A 21,317-nucleotide genomic window follows, 5' to 3' on the forward strand; every position below is an offset into this window, starting at 1 on the left:
AGGAAAAAGTGCTTTATTTGTAATTTAAAATAATGGTGCTGATGATTTTTAGAGACCCTCACAGGTGTATGATTTACTGCTTTCATGGGAGCTCATCCTCTCTCTATGGGAGCTCAGCTCCCACTGGCTCCCACGTAATTCGAACCATGCCTACAAACACAACAATCACATCATAAAGAGCTCACAAAACTTCAACACAACACCTAAACACACAACATTCACATCATAAAGAGCTCACAAAACTTCAACACAACACCTACACACACAACATTCACATCATAAAGAGCTCACAAAACTTCAACACAACACCTACACACACAACATTCACATCATGAAGAGCTCACAAAACTTCAACACAACACCTAAACACACAACATTCACATCATAAAGAGCTCACAAAACTTCAGCACAACATTCACATCATGAAGAGCTCACAAAACTTCAACACAACACCTACACACACAACATTCACATCATGAAGAGCTCACAAAACTTCAACACAACACCTACACACACAACATTCACATCATAAAGAGCTCACAAAACTTCAACACAACATTCACATCATGAAGAGCTCACAAAACTTCAACACAACACCTACAAACACAACATTCACATCATAAAGAGCTCACAAAACTTCAACACAACATTCACATCATAAAGAGCTCACAAAACTTCAACACAACACCTACACACACAACAATCACATCATAAAGAGCTCACAAAACTTCAACACAACACCTACAAACACAACATTCACATCATAAAGAGCTCACAAAACTTCAACACAACATTCACATCATAAAGAGCTCACAAAACTTCAACACAACATTCACATCATAAAGAGCTCACAAAACTTCAACACAACACCTACACACACAACAATCACATCATAAAGAGGCTCACAAAACTTCAACACAACATTCACATCATAAAGACCTCACAAAACTTCAACACACCACCTACACACACACATTCACATCATAAAGAGCTCACAAAACTTCAACACAACATTCACATCATGAAGAGCTCACAAAACTTCAACACAACATTCACATCATGAAGAGCTCACAAAACTTCAACACAACACCTACACACACACATTCACATCATGAAGAGCTCACAAAACTTCAACACAACACCTACAAACACAACAATCACATCATAAAGAGCTCACAAAACTTCAACACAACATTCACATCATGAAGAGCTCACAAAACTTCAACACAACATTCACATCATGAAGAGCTCACAAAACTTCAACACAACACCTACACACACACATTCACATCATAAAGAGCTCACAAAACTTCAACACAACATTCACATCATGAAGAGCTCACAAAACTTCAACACAACATTCACATCATAAAGAGCTCACAAAACTTCAACACAACACCTACACACACAACAATCACATCATAAAGAGCTCACAAAACTTCAACACAACATTCACATCATGAAGAGCTCACAAAACTTCAACACAACATTCACATCATGAAGAGCTCACAAAACTTCAACACAACATTCACATCATAAAGAGCTCACAAAACTTCAACACAACACCTACACACACAACAATCACATCATAAAGAGCTCACAAAACTTCAACACAACACCTACAAACACAACATTCACATCATAAAGAGCTCACAAAACTTCAACACAACATTCACATCATAAAGAGCTCACAAAACTTCAACACAACATTCACATCATGAAGAGCTCACAAAACTTCAACACAACATTCACATCATAAAGAGCTCACAAAACTTCAACACAACACCTACACACACAACAATCACATCATAAAGAGCTCACAAAACTTCAACACACCACCTACACACATACATTCACATCATAAAGAGCTCACAAAACTTCAACACAACACCTACACACAAACATTCACATCATAAAGAGCTCACAAAACTTCAACACAACATTCACATCATAAATAGCTCACAAAACTTCAACACAACACCTACACACACACATTCACATCATAAAGAGCTCACAAAACTTCAACACAACATTCACATCATAAAGAGCTCACAAAACTTCAACACAACACCTACACACACAACAATCACATCATAAAGAGCTCACAAAACTTCAACACAACACCTAAACACACAACAATCACATCATAAAGAGCTCACAAAACTTCAACACACCACCTACACACACAATCACATCATAAAGAGCTCACAAAACTTCAACACAACACCTACACACACAATCACATCATAAAGAGCTCACAAAACTTCAACACAACACCTACACACACACATTCACATCATGAAGAGCTCACAAAACTTCAACACAACATTCACATCATAAAGAGCTCACAAAACTTCAACACAACACCTACACACACACATTCACATCATAAAGAGCTCACAAAACTTCAACACAACATTCACATCATAAAGAGCTCACAAAACTTCAACACAACACCTACACACACAACAATCACATCATAAAGAGCTCAAAAAACTTCAACACACCATCTGCACACATACATTCACATCATAAAGAGCTCACAAAACTTCAACACAACATCTAAACACACAACATTCACATCATAAAGAGCTCACAAAACTTCAACACATCATTCACATCATGAAGAGCTCACAAAACTTCAACACAACACCTAAACACACAACATTCACATCATAAAGAGCTCACAAAACTTCAACACAACATTCACATCATAAAGAGCTCACAAAACTTCAACACAACACCTACACACACAACAATCACATCATAAAGAGCTCACAAAACTTCAACACAACACCTACACACACAACATTCACATCATAAAGAGCTCACAAAACTTCAACACAACATTCACATCATAAAGAGCTCACAAAACTTCAACACAACATTCACATCATAAAGAGCTCACAAAACTTCAACACAACACCTACACACACAACAATCACATCATAAAGAGCTCACAAAACTTCAACACAACATTCACATCATAAAGAGCTCACAAAACTTCAACACAACACCTACACACACAACAATCACATCATAAAGAGCTCACAAAACTTCAACACAACATTCACATCATGAAGAGCTCACAAAACTTCAACACAACATTCACATCATAAAGAGCTCACAAAACTTCAACACAACATTCACATCATAAAGAGTGATGTGTGTGTTAGCTGTGTGTGTGTTGTGTAGATGCAGATGTAGCCGTGAGTGACGTGTGTGTTAGCTGTGTGTGTTGTGTAGATGCAGATGTAGCCGTGAGTGACGTGTGTGTTAGCTGTGTGTGTTGTGTAGATGCAGATGTAGCTGTGAGTGACGTGTGTTAGCTGTGTGTGTTGTGTAGATGCAGATGTGAAGTGTGTGTTAGCTGTGTGTGTTGTGTAGATGCAGATGTAGCCGTGAGTGACGTGTGTGTTAGCTGTGTGTGTCGTGTAGATGCAGATGTGACGTGTGTGTTAGCTGTGTGTGTTGTGTAGATGCAGATGTGACGTGTGTGTTAGCTGTGTGTGTTGTGTAGATGCAGATGTGACGTGTGTGTTAGCTGTGTGTCGTGTAGATGCAGATGTGACGTGTGTGTTAGCTGTGTGTGTTGTGTAGATGCAGATGTGACGTGTGTGTTAGCTGTGTGTGTGTTGTGTAGATGCAGATGTGACGTGTGTGTTAGCTGTGTGTGTGTTGTGTAGATGCAAATGTAGCCGTGAGTGACGTGTGTGTTAGCTGTGTGTGTTGTGAAGAGGCAGATGTAGCCGTGAGTGATGTGTGTGTTAGCTGTTTGTGTTGTGTAGATGCAGATGTGACGTGTGTGTTAGCTGTGTGTGTTGTGTAGATGCAGATGTAGCCGTGAGTGACGTGTGTGTTAGCTGTGTGTGTTGTGAAGAGGCAGATGTAGCCGTGAGTGATGTGTGTGTTAGCTGTGTGTGTTGTGTAGATGCAGATGTGACGTGTGTGTTAGCTGTGTGTGTTGTGTAAATGCAGATGTGACGTGTGTGTTAGCTGTGTGTGTTGTGTAGATGCAGATGTAGCTGTGAGTGACGTGTGTGTTAGCTGTGTGTGTGTTGTGTAGATGCAGATGTAGCCGTGAGTGACGTGTGTGTTAGCTGTGTGTGTTGTGAAGAGGCAGATGTAGCCGTGAGTGATGTGTGTGTTAGCTGTGTGTGTTGTGTAGATGCAGATGTGACGTGTGTGTTAGCTGTGTGTGTTGTGTAAATGCAGATGTGACGTGTGTGTTAGCTGTGTGTGTTGTGTAGATGCAGATGTAGCTGTGGGTGACGTGTGTGTTAGCTGTGTGTGTGTTGTGTAGATGCAGATGTAGCTGTGAGTGACGTGTGTGTTAGCTGTGTGTGTTGTGTAGATGCAGATGTAGCCGTGAGTGACGTGTGTGTTAGCTGTGTGTGTTGTGTAGATGCAGATGTAGCCGTGAGTGATGTGTGTGTTAGCTGTGTGTGTTGTGTAGATGCAGATGTGACGTGTGTGTTAGCTGTGTGTGTTGTGTAAATGCAGATGTGACGTGTGTGTTAGCTGTGTGTGTTGTGTAGATGCAGATGTGACGTGTGTGTTAGCTGTGTGTGTTGTGTAGATGCAGATGTGACGTGTGTGTTAGCTGTGTGTGTTGTGTAAATGCAGATGTGACGTGTGTGTTAGCTGTGTGTGTTGTGTAGATGCAGATGTAGCTGTGAGTGACTGTGTGTTAGCTGTGTGTGTTGTGTAGATGCAGATGTAGCCGTGAGTGACGTATGTGTTAGCTGTGTGTGTTGTGTAGATGCAGATGTGACGTGTGTGTTAGCTGTGTGTGTTATGTAGATGCAGATGTAGCCGTGAGTGACGTGTGTGTTAGCTGTGTGTGTTGTGTAGATGCAGATGTGACGTGTGTGTTAGCTGTGTGTGTTGTGTAGATGCAGATGTGAAGTGTGTGTTAGCTGTGTGTGTTGTGTAGATGCAGATGTAGCCGTGAGTGACGTGTGTGTTAGCTGTGTGTGTTGTGTAGATGCAGATGTGACGTGTGTGTTAGCTGTGTGTGTTGTGTAGATGCAGATGTGACGTGTGTGTTAGCTGTGTGTGTTGTGTAGATGCAGATGTAGCCGTGACTGACGTGTGTGTTAGCTGTGTGTGTGTTGTGTAGATGCAGATGTGACGTGTGTGTTAGCTGTGTGTTGTGTAGATGCAGATGTGACGTGTGTGTTAGCTGTGTGTGTTGTGTAGATGCAGATGTGACGTGTGTGTTAGCTGTGTGTGTTGTGTAGATGCAGATGTAGCCGTGAGTGATGTGTGTTAGCTGTGTGTGTGTTGTGTAGATGCAGATGTGACGTGTGTGTTAGCTGTGTGTTAGCTGTGTGTGTTGTGTAGATGCAGATGTAGCCGTGAGTGATGTGTGTGTTAGCTGTGTGTGTGTTGTGTAGATGCAGATGTAGCCGTGAGTGACGTGTGTGTTAGCTGTGTGTGTTGTGTAGATGCAGATGTAGCCGTGAGTGATGTGTGTGTTAGCTGTGTGTGTGTTGTGTAGATGCAGATGTGACGTGTGTGTTAGCTGTGTGTTGGCTGTGTGTGTTGTGTAGATGCAGATGTAGCCGTGAGTGATGTGTGTGTTAGCTGTGTGTGTGTTGTGTAGATGCAGATGTAGCCGTGAGTGACGTGTGTGTTAGCTGTGTGTGTTGTGTAGATGCAGATGTGACGTGTGTGTTAGCTGTGTGTGTTGTGTAGATGCAGATGTGACGTGTGTGTTAGCTGTGTGTGTGTTGTGTAGATGCAGATGTAGCCGTGAGTGACGTGTGTGTTAGCTGTGTGTGTTGTGTAGATGCAGATGTGACGTGTGTGTTAGCTGTGTGTGTGTTGTGTAGATGCAGATGTAGCCGTGAGTGACTGTGTGTTAGCTGTGTGTGTTGTGTAGATGCAGATGTAGCTGTGAGTGACGTGTGTGTTAGCTGTGTGTGTTGTGTAGATGCAGATGTAGCTGTGAGTGACGTGTGTGTTAGCTGTGTGTGTTGTGTAGATGCAGATGTAGCTGTGAGTGACGTGTGTGTTAGCTGTGTGTGTTGTGTAGATGCAGATGTAGCTGTGAGTGACTGTGTGTTAGCTGTGTGTGTTGTGTAGATGCAGATGTAGCTGTGAGTGACGTGTGTGTTAGCTGTGTGTGTTGTGTAGATGCAGATGTAGCCGTAGCTGTGAGTGACGTGTGTGTTAGCTGTGTGTGTTGTGTAGATGCAGATGTAGCTGTGAGTGACGTGTGTGTTAGCTGTGTGTGTTGTGTAGATGCAGATGTAGCTGTGAGTGACTGTGTGTTAGCTGTGTGTGTTGTGTAGATGCAGATGTGACGTGTGTGTTAGCTGTGTGTGTTGTGTAGATGCAGATGTGACGTGTGTGTTAGCTGTGTGTGTTGTGTAGATGCAGATGTAGCTGTGAGTGACGTGTGTGTTAGCTGTGTGTGTTGTGTAGATGCAGATGTGACGTGTGTGTTAGCTGTGTGTGTTGTGTAGATGCAGATGTGACGTGTGTGTTAGCTGTGTGTGTTGTGTAGATGCAGATGTAGCCGTGAGTGATGTGTGTGTTAGCTGTGTGTGTTGTGTAGATGCAGATGTGACGTGTGTGTTAGCTGTGTGTGTTGTGTAGATGCAGATGTAGCCGTGAGTGACGTGTGTGTTAGCTGTGTGTGTTGTGTAGATGCAGATGTGACGTGTGTGTTAGCTGTGTGTGTGTTGTGTAGATGCAGATGTAGCCGTGAGTGACGTGTGTGTTAGCTGTGTGTGTTGTGTAGATGCAGATGTAGCCGTGAGTGATGTGTGTGTTAGCTGTGTGTGTTGTGTAGATGCAGATGTGACGTGTGTGTTAGCTGTGTGTGTGTTGTGTAGATGCAGATGTAGCCGTGAGTGACGTGTGTGTTAGCTGTGTGTGTTGTGTAGATGCAGATGTAGCCGTGAGTGATGTGTGTGTTAGCTGTGTGTGTGTTGTGTAGATGCAGATGTGACGTGTGTGTTAGCTGTGTGTTGGCTGTGTGTGTTGTGTAGATGCAGATGTAGCCGTGAGTGACGTGTGTGTTAGCTGTGTGTGTGTTGTGTAGATGCAGATGTAGCCGTGAGTGACGTGTGGTTTCAGTGATGTTACTGCGGTCCAGCGCTTCATCTCCCTCCACTGATCTAAACTGAAGAGCTTCTATTCTCGTCCTGTCCTTTCCTCTATAGTAATTGTATTACTATGCCAAAAGAATATGCCTTATCTTCTGATTACTGGCAGAACGCCACCAGTGACTCAGTAAGCTTTAGTGCTCATTCCTGCTATTTATTGATGTATCCCATTTACATTATTCAATTTCCACAACCTGCTAACCACGGAAGCCTGTCCTCTCTCCTGATGCGCTTAATGGCGTCCAGCGGGAGGCTGAGCTTTACTCCGGGCTGGAAGTGGCTATCTGTGATCTGGGACTATGAATAATGCCGTCTCAGTGGCTCAGTGAAATACAGGTTTCTCCCACTCCCCCAAAAAAAACCACTTCGGAGCTTTATGAATTAAGCAAAAACTATTTTCTGTAAATCTGAACATAGTTGAGCCAAACCTGTCAGTCGCAGACCAGAAGATGGACTAAGAGAACCGACTTCAGGCTTACAGAATGTTTAGTGACTGTGCTTTGCCTCTGCGGGACATTACTGTTACACAAAGACTACACAAACCTCACAGAAGACCACTCACCATTCAGTAACAGACATGCTTTTGTCTTTCTTTGTATGAAATACATCAAAGTGTCATGACTATTTAGTCTCATGTAATTCCACAAAGTTAGTCAGATTACAGAAGCAATCAAAGCCTATATTGCACGTGCTAGAGCCCGGAAGTTCTGCTCCAGACAGGATAGTTTCCACTGAACGCTCCCTGTGCTGTGTGTTCCTCGAGAGCTCTCATTAAACCACTACAACCTGAAGAACACGAGTCAAGCATGCCATGACCAGCAGCGCTCGACGAGTGCATGTCAAGAGCCACTGGAAATGATCTCACCATTTCACTATAAGAGCCAATTTCACTGGAATCAAGTGATTTGATATCGTGATGACTGAAGGTGGGCATACACTGTGTGATTCACATCTCGAGTCTCAAGAAGATTCAGTTGAGTCTCTGCACTCAAATAATATTTGCAATCCAAAATAATATTTGTGATGAAAGCAGTACATTTCTATAGATATACAGCAGACTTAAGCACTCCAGAATCTGTTGAGTCTATTCTAATTTATCGTAGCCGCACCAAATCAATGATGCTATCATCATATTAATCTCAGAAACACAAGCAGAGTTAGAGGAGGTAGAGGAGGTAGAGGAGGTAGAGGAGTTAGAGGAGGTAGAGGAGTTAGAGGTAGAGGAGGTAGAGGAGTTAGAGGAGGTAGAGAAGTTAGAGGAGTTAGAGGAGGTAGAGGAGTTAGAGGAGTTAGAGGAGGTAGAGGAGTTAGAGGAGGTAGAGTAGGTAGAGGAGTTAGAGGAGGTAGAGGAGTTAGAGGAGTTAGAGGAGTTAGAGGAGGTAGAGGAGTTAGAGGAGGTAGAGGAGTTAGAGGAGGTAGAGGAGGTAGAGGAGTTAGAGGAGGTAGAGGAGGTAGAGTTAGAGGAGGTAGAGGAGTTAGAGGAGGTAGACGAGGTAGAGGAGTTAGACGAGTTAGAGGAGGTAGAGGAGTTAGAGGAGGTAGAGGAGTTAGAGGAGTTAGAGGAGTAGAGGAGTTAGAGGAGGTAGAGGAGGTAGAGGAGTTAAAGGAGGTAGAGGAGGTAGAGGAGGTAGAGGAGTTAGAGGAGGTAGAGAAGTTAGAGGAGGTAGAGGAGTTAGAGGAGGTAGAGGAGGTAGAGGAGGTAGAGGAGTTAGAGGAGGTAGAGGAGGTAGAGGAGGTAGAGGAGGTAGAGGAGTTAGAGGAGGTAGAGGAGTTAGAGGAGTTAGAGGAGGTAGAGGAGTTAGAGGAGGTAGAGGAGGTAGAGGAGTTAGAGGAGTTAGAGGAGGTAGAGGTAGAGGAGTTAGAGGAGGTAGAGGGGGTAGAGGAGTTAGAGGAGGTAGAGGTAGAGGAGGTAGAGGAGTTAGAGGAGGTAGAGGAGTTAGAGGAGGTAGAGGAGTTAGAGGAGGTAGAGGAGGTAGAGGAGGTAGAGGAGGTAGAGGAGGTAGAGGAGGTAGAGGAGTTAGAGGAGGTAGAGGAGTTAGAGGAGTTAGAGGAGGTAGAGTAGGTAGAGGAGGTAGAGGAGGTAGAGGAGTTAGAGGAGGTAGAGGAGGTAGAGGAGGTAGAGGAGTTAGAGGAGTTAGAGGAGGTAGAGGAGGTAGAGGAGTTAGAGGAGTTAGAGGAGGTAGAGGAGGTAGAGGAGTTAGAGGAGTTAGAGGAGGTAGAGGAGGTAGAGGAGTTAGAGGAGGTAGAGGAGTTAGAGGAGGTAGAGGAGGTAGAGGAGTTAGAGGAGGTAGAGGAGTTAGAGGAGTTAGAGGAGGTAGTGGAGTTAGAGGAGGTAGAGGAGTTAGAGGAGTTAGAGGAGGTAGAGGAGTTAGAGGAGGTAGAGGAGTTAGAGGAGGTAGAGTTAGAGGAGGTAGAGGAGTTAGAGGAGGTAGAGGAGGTAGAGTTAGAGGAGGTAGAGGAGTTAGAGGAGGTAGAGGAGTTAGAGGAGTTAGAGGAGTTAGAGGAGTTAGAGGAGTTAGAGGAGGAGTTAGAGGAGGTAGAGGAGTTAGAGGAGGTAGAGGAGCGCTCAGGTGTTCAGCACATGCCAGGTCCACTCACTCTCAGCCAGATCCAGAATGCAGAACAGATGTCAGCTGGTTTTCCACAGAAATGAAGTGTTTCTTCTATGGACTAACCGCAGTAGCTTACAGACCTGGTAGACTTTTGGTGTCATTAGAGACAGATATCTGTTAACCCTCCTAAACTTTTCAGAAACGGGTCACTCATTGGCTGTTAGTCGGGATCAGTACGAGGAACGTTTTATTTTTAATCAAACGATATAAAACTAATTTCCCTGAATTAGTAATAATATTATGCACAGTCCTCACAGTCCTATGAAAATTATTCATAGTCCCAGATCATAGAAGTTATGCTCTTGGAGGATTTTAGGCCTTTTAGATCTTATTTTTGTGTACATTTCTCTATTTCACCATCATATGTGTAAACAATATGCAACATTTTGTAAATTCACTCCAGTAAAAAGTCTTCACTTCCGTAAGCTGAAAGATAAAGAAAATATGAGAATGTATTTTGGCCAGGAATAAAAATAACATGACTTCATGATAGCACAATAATTTTAGATGTTATGACTAGAAAATATACATTTGGATAGTTATTTAGAGATTATTTTAACAATTTCTCAGAGTTTTTTATTATATATAATTTTGAAACCATTCAAATCGGTCAAAAATGAACAAAAAGCTTATTAGGGCTAAATCATTTTTTTTATTGAATGATTTCATGATACTTCCTCACATAGTGAAGATATTTAGTGTGTTTCACATTTCCCTCACCGACCTCAAAGCGATTCCCAGAGCTGAGTGTTTCCTCTCTCAGTCCACTGAGGGGATATCTCCATCATAAGAGCTTGGATCAGTATAAATCTCATCTGTCACAGAGATGTTGAACCCATAAAGAGGAGCGTGATGAAGGAGTGGGCGAGTGCTCATGATCTAAACCAGCGGATACTGGGAGTGAACGTCCACAGCAGCTCCCAGTCCCACAGACACACAACGGCATTTACATTTACAGTTATGCACATGGCAGTCGCTTTTATCCAAAGCAACTTACATTGCATTACAAATTTACACTCGTACCATTTCTTGCTTTCCCTGGGAATCGAACCCTTGACCTCGGCGTTGCAAGCGCTAACGCTCTACTGTTTGAGCAACACCAGACACAAGCCCTGCTCGTACGATCTGATACTACTCTTAGGGTTAGAGGAAGACTATTCCACAATAGAAAGAGCACGGTCACCCCTCGTCTTAAGTCTAGACCTCGGAACCACCAGCAGTCTTTGTTGAGATGACCTTAATGATCTAGCATTAGTTATTTAATTTCAAAAGATCAGAGAGATATTTTGGAGCTAATCCATTCATGGCTTTAAAAACAAAAGCCGAATTTTAAAATCAATTCTGTAACAAACCGGCAGCCAGTGTAAAAACCAATGTAGTACTGGGTAAATATGATTAAATGTCCTTGTGCCAGTCAAAAGTCTGGCTGCTGCATTCTGAACATCTGAAGACGACTAATATTGGATTGACTCATTCCAATATAAAGAGAATTACAATAGTCAAGTGTAGATGAGATGAACGAAAGGATCACTCTCTCAAACTCTGCAAATGCTAAGAAACTCTTAGCCTTAGATAATAATCTTTATTGGAAAAAAAAACTGCTGGAAAAAAACTAGATTTAACTTATCTGTGCAGAGTCAAAAATAAAGTTTTTCACAGAGTGTTTTACATAGGGGACCACATCTCCCAGGTGGCCATCGGGAGTAGCAGAGACCTCCTGAGGGCCCAAAACCAATGGCCTCAGTTTTGCTCTCGTTTAGATGTAAGAAAAACCAGGACTTCATATCAGACAAGCATGCTGATAATGAGCTTAGGAAAATACTTTTTTGTATCTTTTCTTTAGGGGCAAATAAATGTGGGTTAGGGTTAGGCTTAGGGTTGGGGATAGGGTTAGGTTTATGGATAGTCCTAGGGCTGTAGTACTCGAGTCCGGTCTTGGACTCGAGTCCGGACTCGAGACCGCTTTTCTATGGTCTCGGACTTGTCTCGGACTCGCTGGTATTCGGACTCGGACTTGTCTCGGTCTCGGCCACTGGTCTTGCCAAATATGGCTTTTGGTCTCAACCGAGTCCAGGTGTCTTATGTTCCCAGTAATCACACATGCGTCGCCGCGATATTAAAACAAAATATTATTGGAGGGAAAGTGAAACACTGGCCACCTAATAACTATGGGCCTTTGCGGCTCATTTTCGTGAGCCGGTTCGTTTCACTCAGCTCACTGAAAAGAGCCGGCTCTTTTGACTCACAAACGGCTCTATAAAAAATAAATGTTTAAATAAACTCGCTGAAAGTCCACCGCTAGTGCAACGTGAATATTCATATTTTTAATTGTCCATAACACCCCGAAAACTAGCCTGCTTGCCTTGCACATCTAATTAATGGGCAAAGTTTTCCGACTTTTTTTCTTACCTTTCTTTCTTTGCCTATTCCACGAGTGGTAGGCTAAAACATTATTTTTCGTCACGTCATCCGCCCGATCCGCGGTTTATCCGCATCTCTTGTGTGTGTGTGTGTGAGTTGGCTCGGCCCTCCCTCATGCAGTTTAATTGGTTGACATCGCGTGTATTGACAGGAACAGAATGTAAGGCTGATCAGACAGTCGAAACGAATGTGTGTGCTCCTTTAGGCCTATATAATTATTATTTTTTTGTTGTTTTGAATTATTCATTATTTCATTATTACATAATGATTTAATTTCTATAGGCTAGCCTATATTTTTTTAGCAGACTTTTTTTTTCCTGTCCTGGACTCGGTCTTGACTCGGACTCGAACCTCTTTGGACTCGGTCTTGACTTGGACTCGACTAGTCCTGGTCTTGGACTTGTCTTGGACTCGACAAAGGTGGTCTTGACTACAGCCCTAGATAGTCCCCAAAGGGAGCGCATACAACGAGAACAGAGCAGGGCCCAGAACGGAGCCCTGAGGGACTCCATAACCCAAAGCAGAATCAGAAGAAGAGAACCCATCAAGACAAACAGAAGACGTTCTAGCATTCAGATAGGACTCAAACCAAACTAGAGTGCATCATTCAATACCCACACACTGTTCTAGTTGTGAGATCATCATTTTGTGGTCCACTGTATCAAAGGCAGCACTTAAATCTAAGAGTAAGAGTCTCACAGAATCCCCTGAGTCAACAGACAATAAAATATCATAAAATCTTTTAATAAAGCAGTACAGTACATAAAGCTGACTCAGGACTGTGATATGTTCTAAACCCAGACTGGGATTCTTCAAAAACACTATTTAACTCCAAATGACTCTGCTGTTTTTCCAATACAACTTTCTCTAAGATTTTAGAAATAAAAGATCAATTTGGTCTATAATTGGAAAGTATGGTTAAGGCCAAGATTAGTTGTTGTTGTTTTTTTTTTTTTTTACGGTTGCATGTTTTAGGTATTTAGGAACAACCCCTGTGAGAAGGGACTTATTTATTATAGCTAAAATGCTAGGCCCAACAACATCAAAAATCTGAAGCAAAAAACGTGTCGGAAAAATGTCGTGCAGTCATGCAGGAGGTTAAGTTATTAATGTCTTTCAGTGAATTGAAAGAAAAACTGTCTGGAATTTTTTAAAGGATGAAACACCCCTAGTGGAAAAAAGTATACTTTATTGTATTTGAAATATATTCCTTTTTTATCAATAGTACATTGCAAATATACTAACAAAAATGTTTTACTATCTTTAAATATCTTTAAAGTATATTAGCATCATGCTTTTACCTATTTTCACAATACAACTTTTAACACACTTTAAAATAATTGTACTTTAGTATACTTAAAAAAAAAAAAAAAAATTGAAATTGAAAAAAATATATATATATTTTGGGTTTATTTTTAACTATGTGCTGAAAATGATCATTGTAACAATTGAAAGTATACTTTCAAAATACATTATTAAATATCCTGAAGTTGTAGTATATTTTAAGTTAAATATTAGAGTAATTTAGAGTAATTCTTCATGCTTGGAATTCACTTCATTACTTGGACATAAATTGCTTTCAGAAAGTATTAAAGCATATTATGCAGAAATGCATTGAAAGCCCATTTAAAACATATTTAAATAAAATGTATACAATGTATAGCTAAGTAATATTTGTTTATTAATGTGCATTTGTTATTGAAGACCAAGTGTGCAATTTGTAGTATTTGGAATAAGCCAAAGGTATTACTGAGCATATACGTTTTACTCAAATATAATACACTTTATGAATTTTATGACACTCGCAATGAATTTGTAATGTACTTGTAACACAAATAAAGTACACTTTTAATATCACTAATCAAGCATGTAATTAGTCCCGACACAGGCATATATACTTTAAAGTATAGTAAGTATACTTGAAGTTGTTCCAATTTAGCACACAGAAGTACACTAAATACATTTAAAGATATGCTTTACTACAATTTAATTACAACTAAAATATACTTAGTACAAAATTAGCACACTTCAAGTTAACTAATCATTAACACTCTTGAAGTATACTGAATTAGTCTGGCTGCAAGTATACTTAGCATATGTTTTTCCACCAGGGACAGAGAGAAAGAATAGATGATAAACCAGATAAACAAGAGACAATAGAGATGAACAGGGCTTCGGTGAACAATGAAGTATTCTTACAGTGAATTCTCCATTTTGATTGGCTGACAGGTAATCCCAGGGTGTTGATTAATGAATCGTCTGTAACTCCACAGCAGGTTTGTTTCTAATCGGGATGCTTAAACAGTGGCATAAAGTACAATGTGAAAATAGTTTTAAGATTACCATTATATAAGCGTGTGTGTGGTAACTGCGGTATAAGTGTAATAAATCCCCCAGGTCTGACGGCCACGAGCGAGCCCTGCTGTCCCGGTGTGTGTTCATCAGGTGCCGGCTCACTCCCAGTGTTACATAACCCCTGCATCCATCATTACTAATCACCAGTATAAACACTTCCTCACTGTTATTTGCTCATGAGTGCATGTGCTCAGTCGCCAGTGACAGGACCAAACAGCAAATAATGAAAACTAAACAAAGCGTGGGTGTGTCAGTACTGAATCTGAAGACTGCAAACGCTCATACACTCATCAGCTCATCAGCTCTCATTCAGACCCACGATCCACATGGTGTCTGTAATTTGCCCTATATTTCATTTCTCCTTTAATATTTAATACATGTCTATATTAATAATATAATAAAATTCGATATGAATATCACACATTTCTGGCACAATACCATGTTTACAGTAAGTGTTACTACAGTAAATGCATGGTAAATGTTTGTGATGTGAACTGAAAGTATTCATCTGGATTGTTGTCACACAGTGTTCCTCCTGTTTTCCATGTCAGTGTTGTTGAGAATGTCAGCGCTGTTTCATCCGTCTTTAAACTAGTTTAAATCCCAGAACGCAGAACTGGATCTCACTGCGCGGTTCAGTGGTCACGTGATCGAGACCGGTCAGCGAGTAAACGCACTTGTTCTGAGCTCGCGCTATCTTTCAGGCAGAGATAATAAATGCTCCGTGTGCGGCACGTTTCAATGACACAAGTAGCGCTGTTTTGTGTTAAGCAACAGAAATGTGCTTATCAGTTATCAAATGTTGTTTCACTCACGGTTTACTGCAACACCTGGCCTAAACTCCAGTGCTGTCACCTCGCGCTGTGAAACTGTATGGCGAGCCACATGTGTGAAGCCTTCTTTATCTCCTGTCCTTGTTGAACCTCACCCAGACACATAATTTCATGTATCATAAACGCAATAGAATCCACAATTAAATCCATTCATTAAAATATTCATTGACTAAATAAGGATTCATTAACATTTGTTAATGCTTGCAATTTAATGGCCAAAAGGATACTGGGCCCTATTTTAATGTTCTAAGCGCAAGTTGACTTAAGGCGTCTGAATCCACTTTTGCTAGTTGAGGTCAAAGTGCGCAAGCATAACATCTACGGCACACGCCGGATTCACCATATCTTTATGTATACAATAATAATCTTTTACATTGTAATCCTTTTATTTTAAATATTTGGCATGTTTGTGTGCTGCTGTGCGTCCCTGTGTGTGTAATACGCAGAGTGTACGCGCACGTTGTTTGCTATTTAAACAACGTGGTGCAGGACGTGAAAATGATAACTGCGTCGGGCTGAAACTAGCAAAACACACTTGCATCGCGCTTGCTGCTGCATTGCGCCGGGTGTAAGATAGGGCCCACTGTCTGTAAAGTTGTTCATACGTAAATTTAGGTTTTAGTTGCTGGCAATACATCAAAATAGTATGTTTCAGTGTGTGTAGAAACATAAGTAAATGTATGTGTGGTAGAACAAGATTTGACCTAAAAAAAACATATGATTAATGTGTCTGTATAATATAATGCTTTGGAAATAATGAAATGAGAAAATGCAATATGAAACTCAAAAGCTTAAATAGATGCTACCCTATATTTATGCTGTATATCTAGTTTACAAATACTTTTATGTAATTAGTTATAAACTTTGTAAACAGGAAAATAATCTTCAGATTTCTCGGATTTTGTCTAACTCTAACAAATGGACGTCAGAGTGGGTCATCGCATTGGCATGTCTGGTATATGCTAAATATCAGAGTTTCTGTAATGAGCAAAAAGTGATCAAAAGGGCAGGACTGGAACACTTGATTCCAGTTCGCATGGATACGCAGAAACGGCTTAAAATTCTGTATTATGCTGCCAGACAAGTAATGTGGCGATGTCAGTTTGTAAAGAAAGACTATGCGCCTGTGCACATACGTAACCCCTCCACCAGGGTCCTCCTCGCCCCGCTCTGTGCGGGCCTCGAACCCGGAGCTCCGGCGGGAGAGTCAGGCGCTCTAACGAGTAGGCTAAAGACTGCAGCCTCCAGCCTCCGTCCGGCCTCCATTACGCATATATATTCAAACGCCATACCTATAGACTAAACACATGATACGCATGTGCACGCCGTCAGCGTTTACACAGATTCTCGTTTTTGAAGTTTACACGGAGATGATCACATTTCTCAAAATTTTCCAAAACTTGCACCTTGGAATCTGTTTCAAAGTTTGCGTTCTCGAGCTCCAAACACTGTTGTGCGGATGAGCGGCCAGAACACATTAAAGTTTCTGTTTTCTGAGAGAACGGTGTCGTGTTAGCGGCCCCTAAGTTAATAACTAATGATCTTTGCAACGGAAGTGAATCAATCAAAACTAACTATAGCTGGACAATAACTTTATTCTAGAGCTGCTGTAAAGCCTAAACAATCGCTGTTACTGTAATCTCCTGTTATCACTGTAAAGCTGCTTTCAAACAATCTATATTAAAAGCGCTGTATAAATGAAGGTGACTTGACTTGATGATGTACATGATGACAGTAGACACTGAATAAAAGTCCACCTGACATCACTTCCTGACCTCACCACAGCATTATACACACACCAGTCCAATGATACTCTCCATCAGTGCATCAGTCTAATAAACCACTGTCCATACAATAATCTCTGCATTTATAATACAGTGTCAGACGTGTTAATCATCTTCACACAGATGGACAGAGGGATGTATTCAGCAGAGGAACAGATACAGACAGACAGAAATAATGTGTGTCTTACCTTACAAACTGACTAAAAGCTGCAATCTTGCGTAGGCTCAGATGACGGGAGGTGGTTTCTGTCAGGAGCTAACGCCACAGCTAATGTCTTCAGGAGCTCAGCGAACATCTTCAGCGTTAGAGACGCTCGTGTCCAATGAAGCGGTGAGACTCCCAGCAGACGGCAGGCAGGAGACACACACCTCGAGCCTCTTAATAATGAATGATGTGTAACTAGACTCTCAGATGCACATCATCACTGCTGCCATGATAACACACAACCTTCCCTACCAGAATCACACACACACTATCATAATATCATTTAGTGTTCATTTATAACTATATGCCAACCAAGCGATCACTAAAAATACTATGCCAGTGAATGCTTGCTTATCCCGAAAGAAAGGCACGTGAATATCTACAGGAGTTAGTAAGCCTTGCATCTTCACTGAGGAGAAACCCTGCTGAGATCAGGCCCTTCCAGCTGAGCATAGCACTGAGACACACACTGTGTTCAACATGAGGATGATCTGTGTTACTGAAGCTGAGACACACACTGTGTTCAACATGCAGGATGATCTGTGTTACTGAAGCTGAGACACACACTGTGTTCAACATGCAGGATGATCTGTGTTACTATGCTTTGGTATAACACTACTTCTGAATGTATCGATATCAATGAGGATATTTATGCATCTTCTGTATGAAGACACTAAAGTGTGTATGTGTTTCCATTACAGTATTGTCATCTTTAGATCTCTTTGTTTGTCCTACAGGGAGTCGGATCACTGTAACCTGTTTCTGTGTGTTGTGTGAAGAGTGTGTGTGAAGCCACAGGTCCTGCCGACACACTCCTGGAGAGGCTGATCAGAGCACCTGAAGACTCCCTGTGGGACGTCCTTCACACACACGCGCCGAAGGGTTCAGTTACGCTCTCCAGCAGCCGGTGATACCCAAACACACCTGCCCTCTTCATCTCCAGATGAGGACCGCTTCACTCCCGTCATACTCACACCATCACACACACATCGCTTGTGATACACACACATCGCTTGTGATGCACACTGGTGGATCTCTGCTGCGATGAAGACGACCACAAGCGACCTGAGATAAAAACAGCGAGAACAGCAAATGACCAGCGGAAATACCACAGCGGTACGTTCCTGATCTAGACACGCTGTTGAGTGTTGATTCCGCTTTTACACTCGACCCATGGGAAGATGCTGCTGAGATGCAGAAATGCTAGAGGACACTATGAGCAACTGTGTGTGCTTCTGAACACTGACACACATCGCCGCAGGATCCTGATGCATTCGCACACACAGGGGTAAAAGCTCCATCCATCATAACAGCAGTCCAGAAGACTCCAGAGGGTCAATGAAGGCCTTCCGAAGTGAAGCCATGCATTACTGTAAGAGTCAAGTCAAGTCAAGTCAAGTTTATTTATATAGCGCTTTTCACAATACAGATTGTATCAAAGCAGCTTCACAGTATTAAATTAAAATAATACATCAATGTTTGTTTCTAGTGGAAAACGTCCACGTTTGGTAATGCTGATCAATAGTATTGTTGATTGATTAATTCAATTAAATATCCCCAAATATCCTCAACTGAGCAAGCCAAAGGCAACAGTGGCAAGGAACCGAAAAACTCCATCAGGTGACCTAATGGAGAAAAAAAAAAACCTTGGGAGAACCCAGGCTCAGTCGGGGGCCAGTTCTCCTCTGGCGTTTATGAACTAGAGGTCGGATTTAACTGTAAGATTAATATAATTATATGAATGCCTGGCTGAAGAGATGCGTCTTTAATCTAGTTTTAAACTGGGAGAGCGAGTCTGAGCAACGAACAGTATCAGGAAGGCTATTCCAGAGTTTTGGAGCTAAATGTGAAAATGCTCTCCCTCCTTTGGTTGATCTGGATATCCTAGGTATGACCAAAAGCCTCGAATTTAGTGATCTTAAAGAGAGCGATGGATTATAGAGCGATAGAAGATCCGTTAAATAGACTGGAGCTAAGCCGTTTAGGGCTTTATAAGTCAGTAGCAATACCTTGTAATTAATACAGAACTTTATAGGTAGCCAATGTAGTGATGATAAAATTGGTGTTATATGATCATATTTTCTTGATCTAGTAAGAACTCTAGTGGCGGCATTTTGGACTAACTGTAGCTTGTTTATTGAGGATGCAGGACAACCGGCTAATAAAGCATTACAGTAATCTAGTCTCGAGGTCATGAATGCATGAACTAACTTTTCTGCATCAGAAACTGATTGCATGTTACGTAGCTTAGCAATGTTTCTAAGGTGGAAAAAGGCTGTTCTTGTAACATATGAAATATGATTTTCAAAAGACAGGTTGCAGTCTAGTATAACACCCAGGTCTTTTACTGTAGAGGATAAGACAAATATCCATATTTAAAACTTTATATTCTATAATCACTGGCTTCCAGCATGACCCCAAGCATGACCTAGCTCCTCGTGACCTCTGACCCCACGCATGACCCAGCTCCTCGTGAGCTCTGACCCCACGCATGACCTAGCTCCTCGTGACCTCTGACCCCACGCATGACCCAGCTCCTCGTGACCTCTGACCCCACGCATGACCCAGCTCCTCGTGATCTCTGACCCCACGCATGACCCAGCTCCTCGTGACCTCTGACCCCACGCATGACCCAGCTCCTCATGACCTGACCCCACGCATGACCCAGCTCCTCGTGATCTCTGACCCCACGCATGACCCAGCTCCTCGTGACCTAGCTCCTCGTGACCTCTGACCCCACGCATGACCCAGCTCCTCACGCATGACCCAGCTCCTCGTGACCTCTGACCCTACACATGACCCAGCTCCTTGTGACCTCTGACCCCACGCATGACCTAGCTCCTCGTGACCTCTGACCCCACGCATGACCCAGCTCCTCATGATCTCTGACCCCACGCATGACCCAGCTCCTCGTGACCTCTGACCCCACGCATGACCCAGCTCCTTGTGACCTCTGACCCCACGCATGACCTAGCTCCTTGTGACCTCTGACCCCAAGCATGACCCAGCTCAGGGGCGCAACTACCCAGTGTCAGAGGGGTATGCAGCATAAATTTTGGTGCCCCCAAAATTTTTCCATATTAATAATATTAAGAAATGAATCTGTTGGTATCAAGTGGCTCCCCCTACACTTCCACCTAATGTTAGACCTACCTGTTGCCTTCCCCTGTCTTTCCTGATCCACCATCCTCACACCTGAATGAAATGAACTCACTGTTAAATATAGCAGCCTAAATTCAGTTCTTAAATCAGCCTAGTGATGGCATCAGACAACTATTATGCAGTAAGGTTGTGCTGCTGTTGAAATTACATTCACATTTTGGATTTTAAAAAGTATAAATATGGCACACACACACACACACATTTTATATATATATATATGAGATGTGACCCTGTAATTACAGCTTCCATGTCACCCAACAGATGTAACTATAGCCTGTATGTCTGACAGCACAGCTAACATGAACAGCTGATGATAAAACAAAATCTATAATGATTCCATGGTAAACCAGACTAGTTGTTATTTTACCTTAATAAAATTGAGATATGTCATGCATGGGATTGGTACCATAGGGTTTAACCAAAATCCAAGCTATCATCAAACTTAGTTTGCATTAAGTTAGCAAACACACTAGCCAGTCTGTTAACATTAATATTTGCAAGCCTCCTAGTTTGGGAGCAAATCTATGCATGATTCCATGGTAAACCAGAGATATTCCATTAGTTGTTTTCCAGATCTTTTATTGTACATGCTACCTTATATTTTCAGCTCAGCAACCTCGGTTTTGCATATTCTAAGCTAGCCGTAATTTAAACTCCCATTTGGCTGCTACATTCCAAGTGTTAGCAAACGCTAGCTAGTCTGTGAACATGAATATTTGCAAGCCTCCAAGCACACACAGACGTCACACTTTAAATGCTACTTGTTGACTTTCACCATCCACTTATTTAGCTGCTGTCGCATCCCTTAACATGCCATCTAATTTTCC

General features: G+C 42.0%; 1 protein-coding gene across 14 annotated transcripts in view; it reads right to left on the reverse strand.

The window, feature by feature from the left end:
• The window catches only part of insc (INSC spindle orientation adaptor protein), a 96,382-nt gene that overhangs the window by 67,198 nt on the left and 7,867 nt on the right, over positions 1-21,317 (reverse strand). For 6 of the 14 annotated variants that reach the window (XM_084094921.1, XM_084094916.1, XM_084094919.1 and 3 more), the window contains exon 2: positions 17,312-18,393. The exons of 6 other annotated variants lie outside the window; for them this stretch is intronic. The gene's annotated coding sequence lies outside the window, so the exon portion shown is untranslated. Of the gene's footprint in view, positions 1-10,450; positions 10,547-17,311; positions 18,394-21,317 lie in introns of those variants that run through there. 2 more of the 14 variants (XM_084094924.1, XM_084094913.1) reach the window with 2 other exon arrangements.

This window comes from Abramis brama (assembly GCF_963993115.1).
Source record: "Abramis brama genome assembly, chromosome: 20".
NCBI classification, from domain to species: Eukaryota; Metazoa; Chordata; class Actinopteri; order Cypriniformes; family Leuciscidae; genus Abramis; species Abramis brama.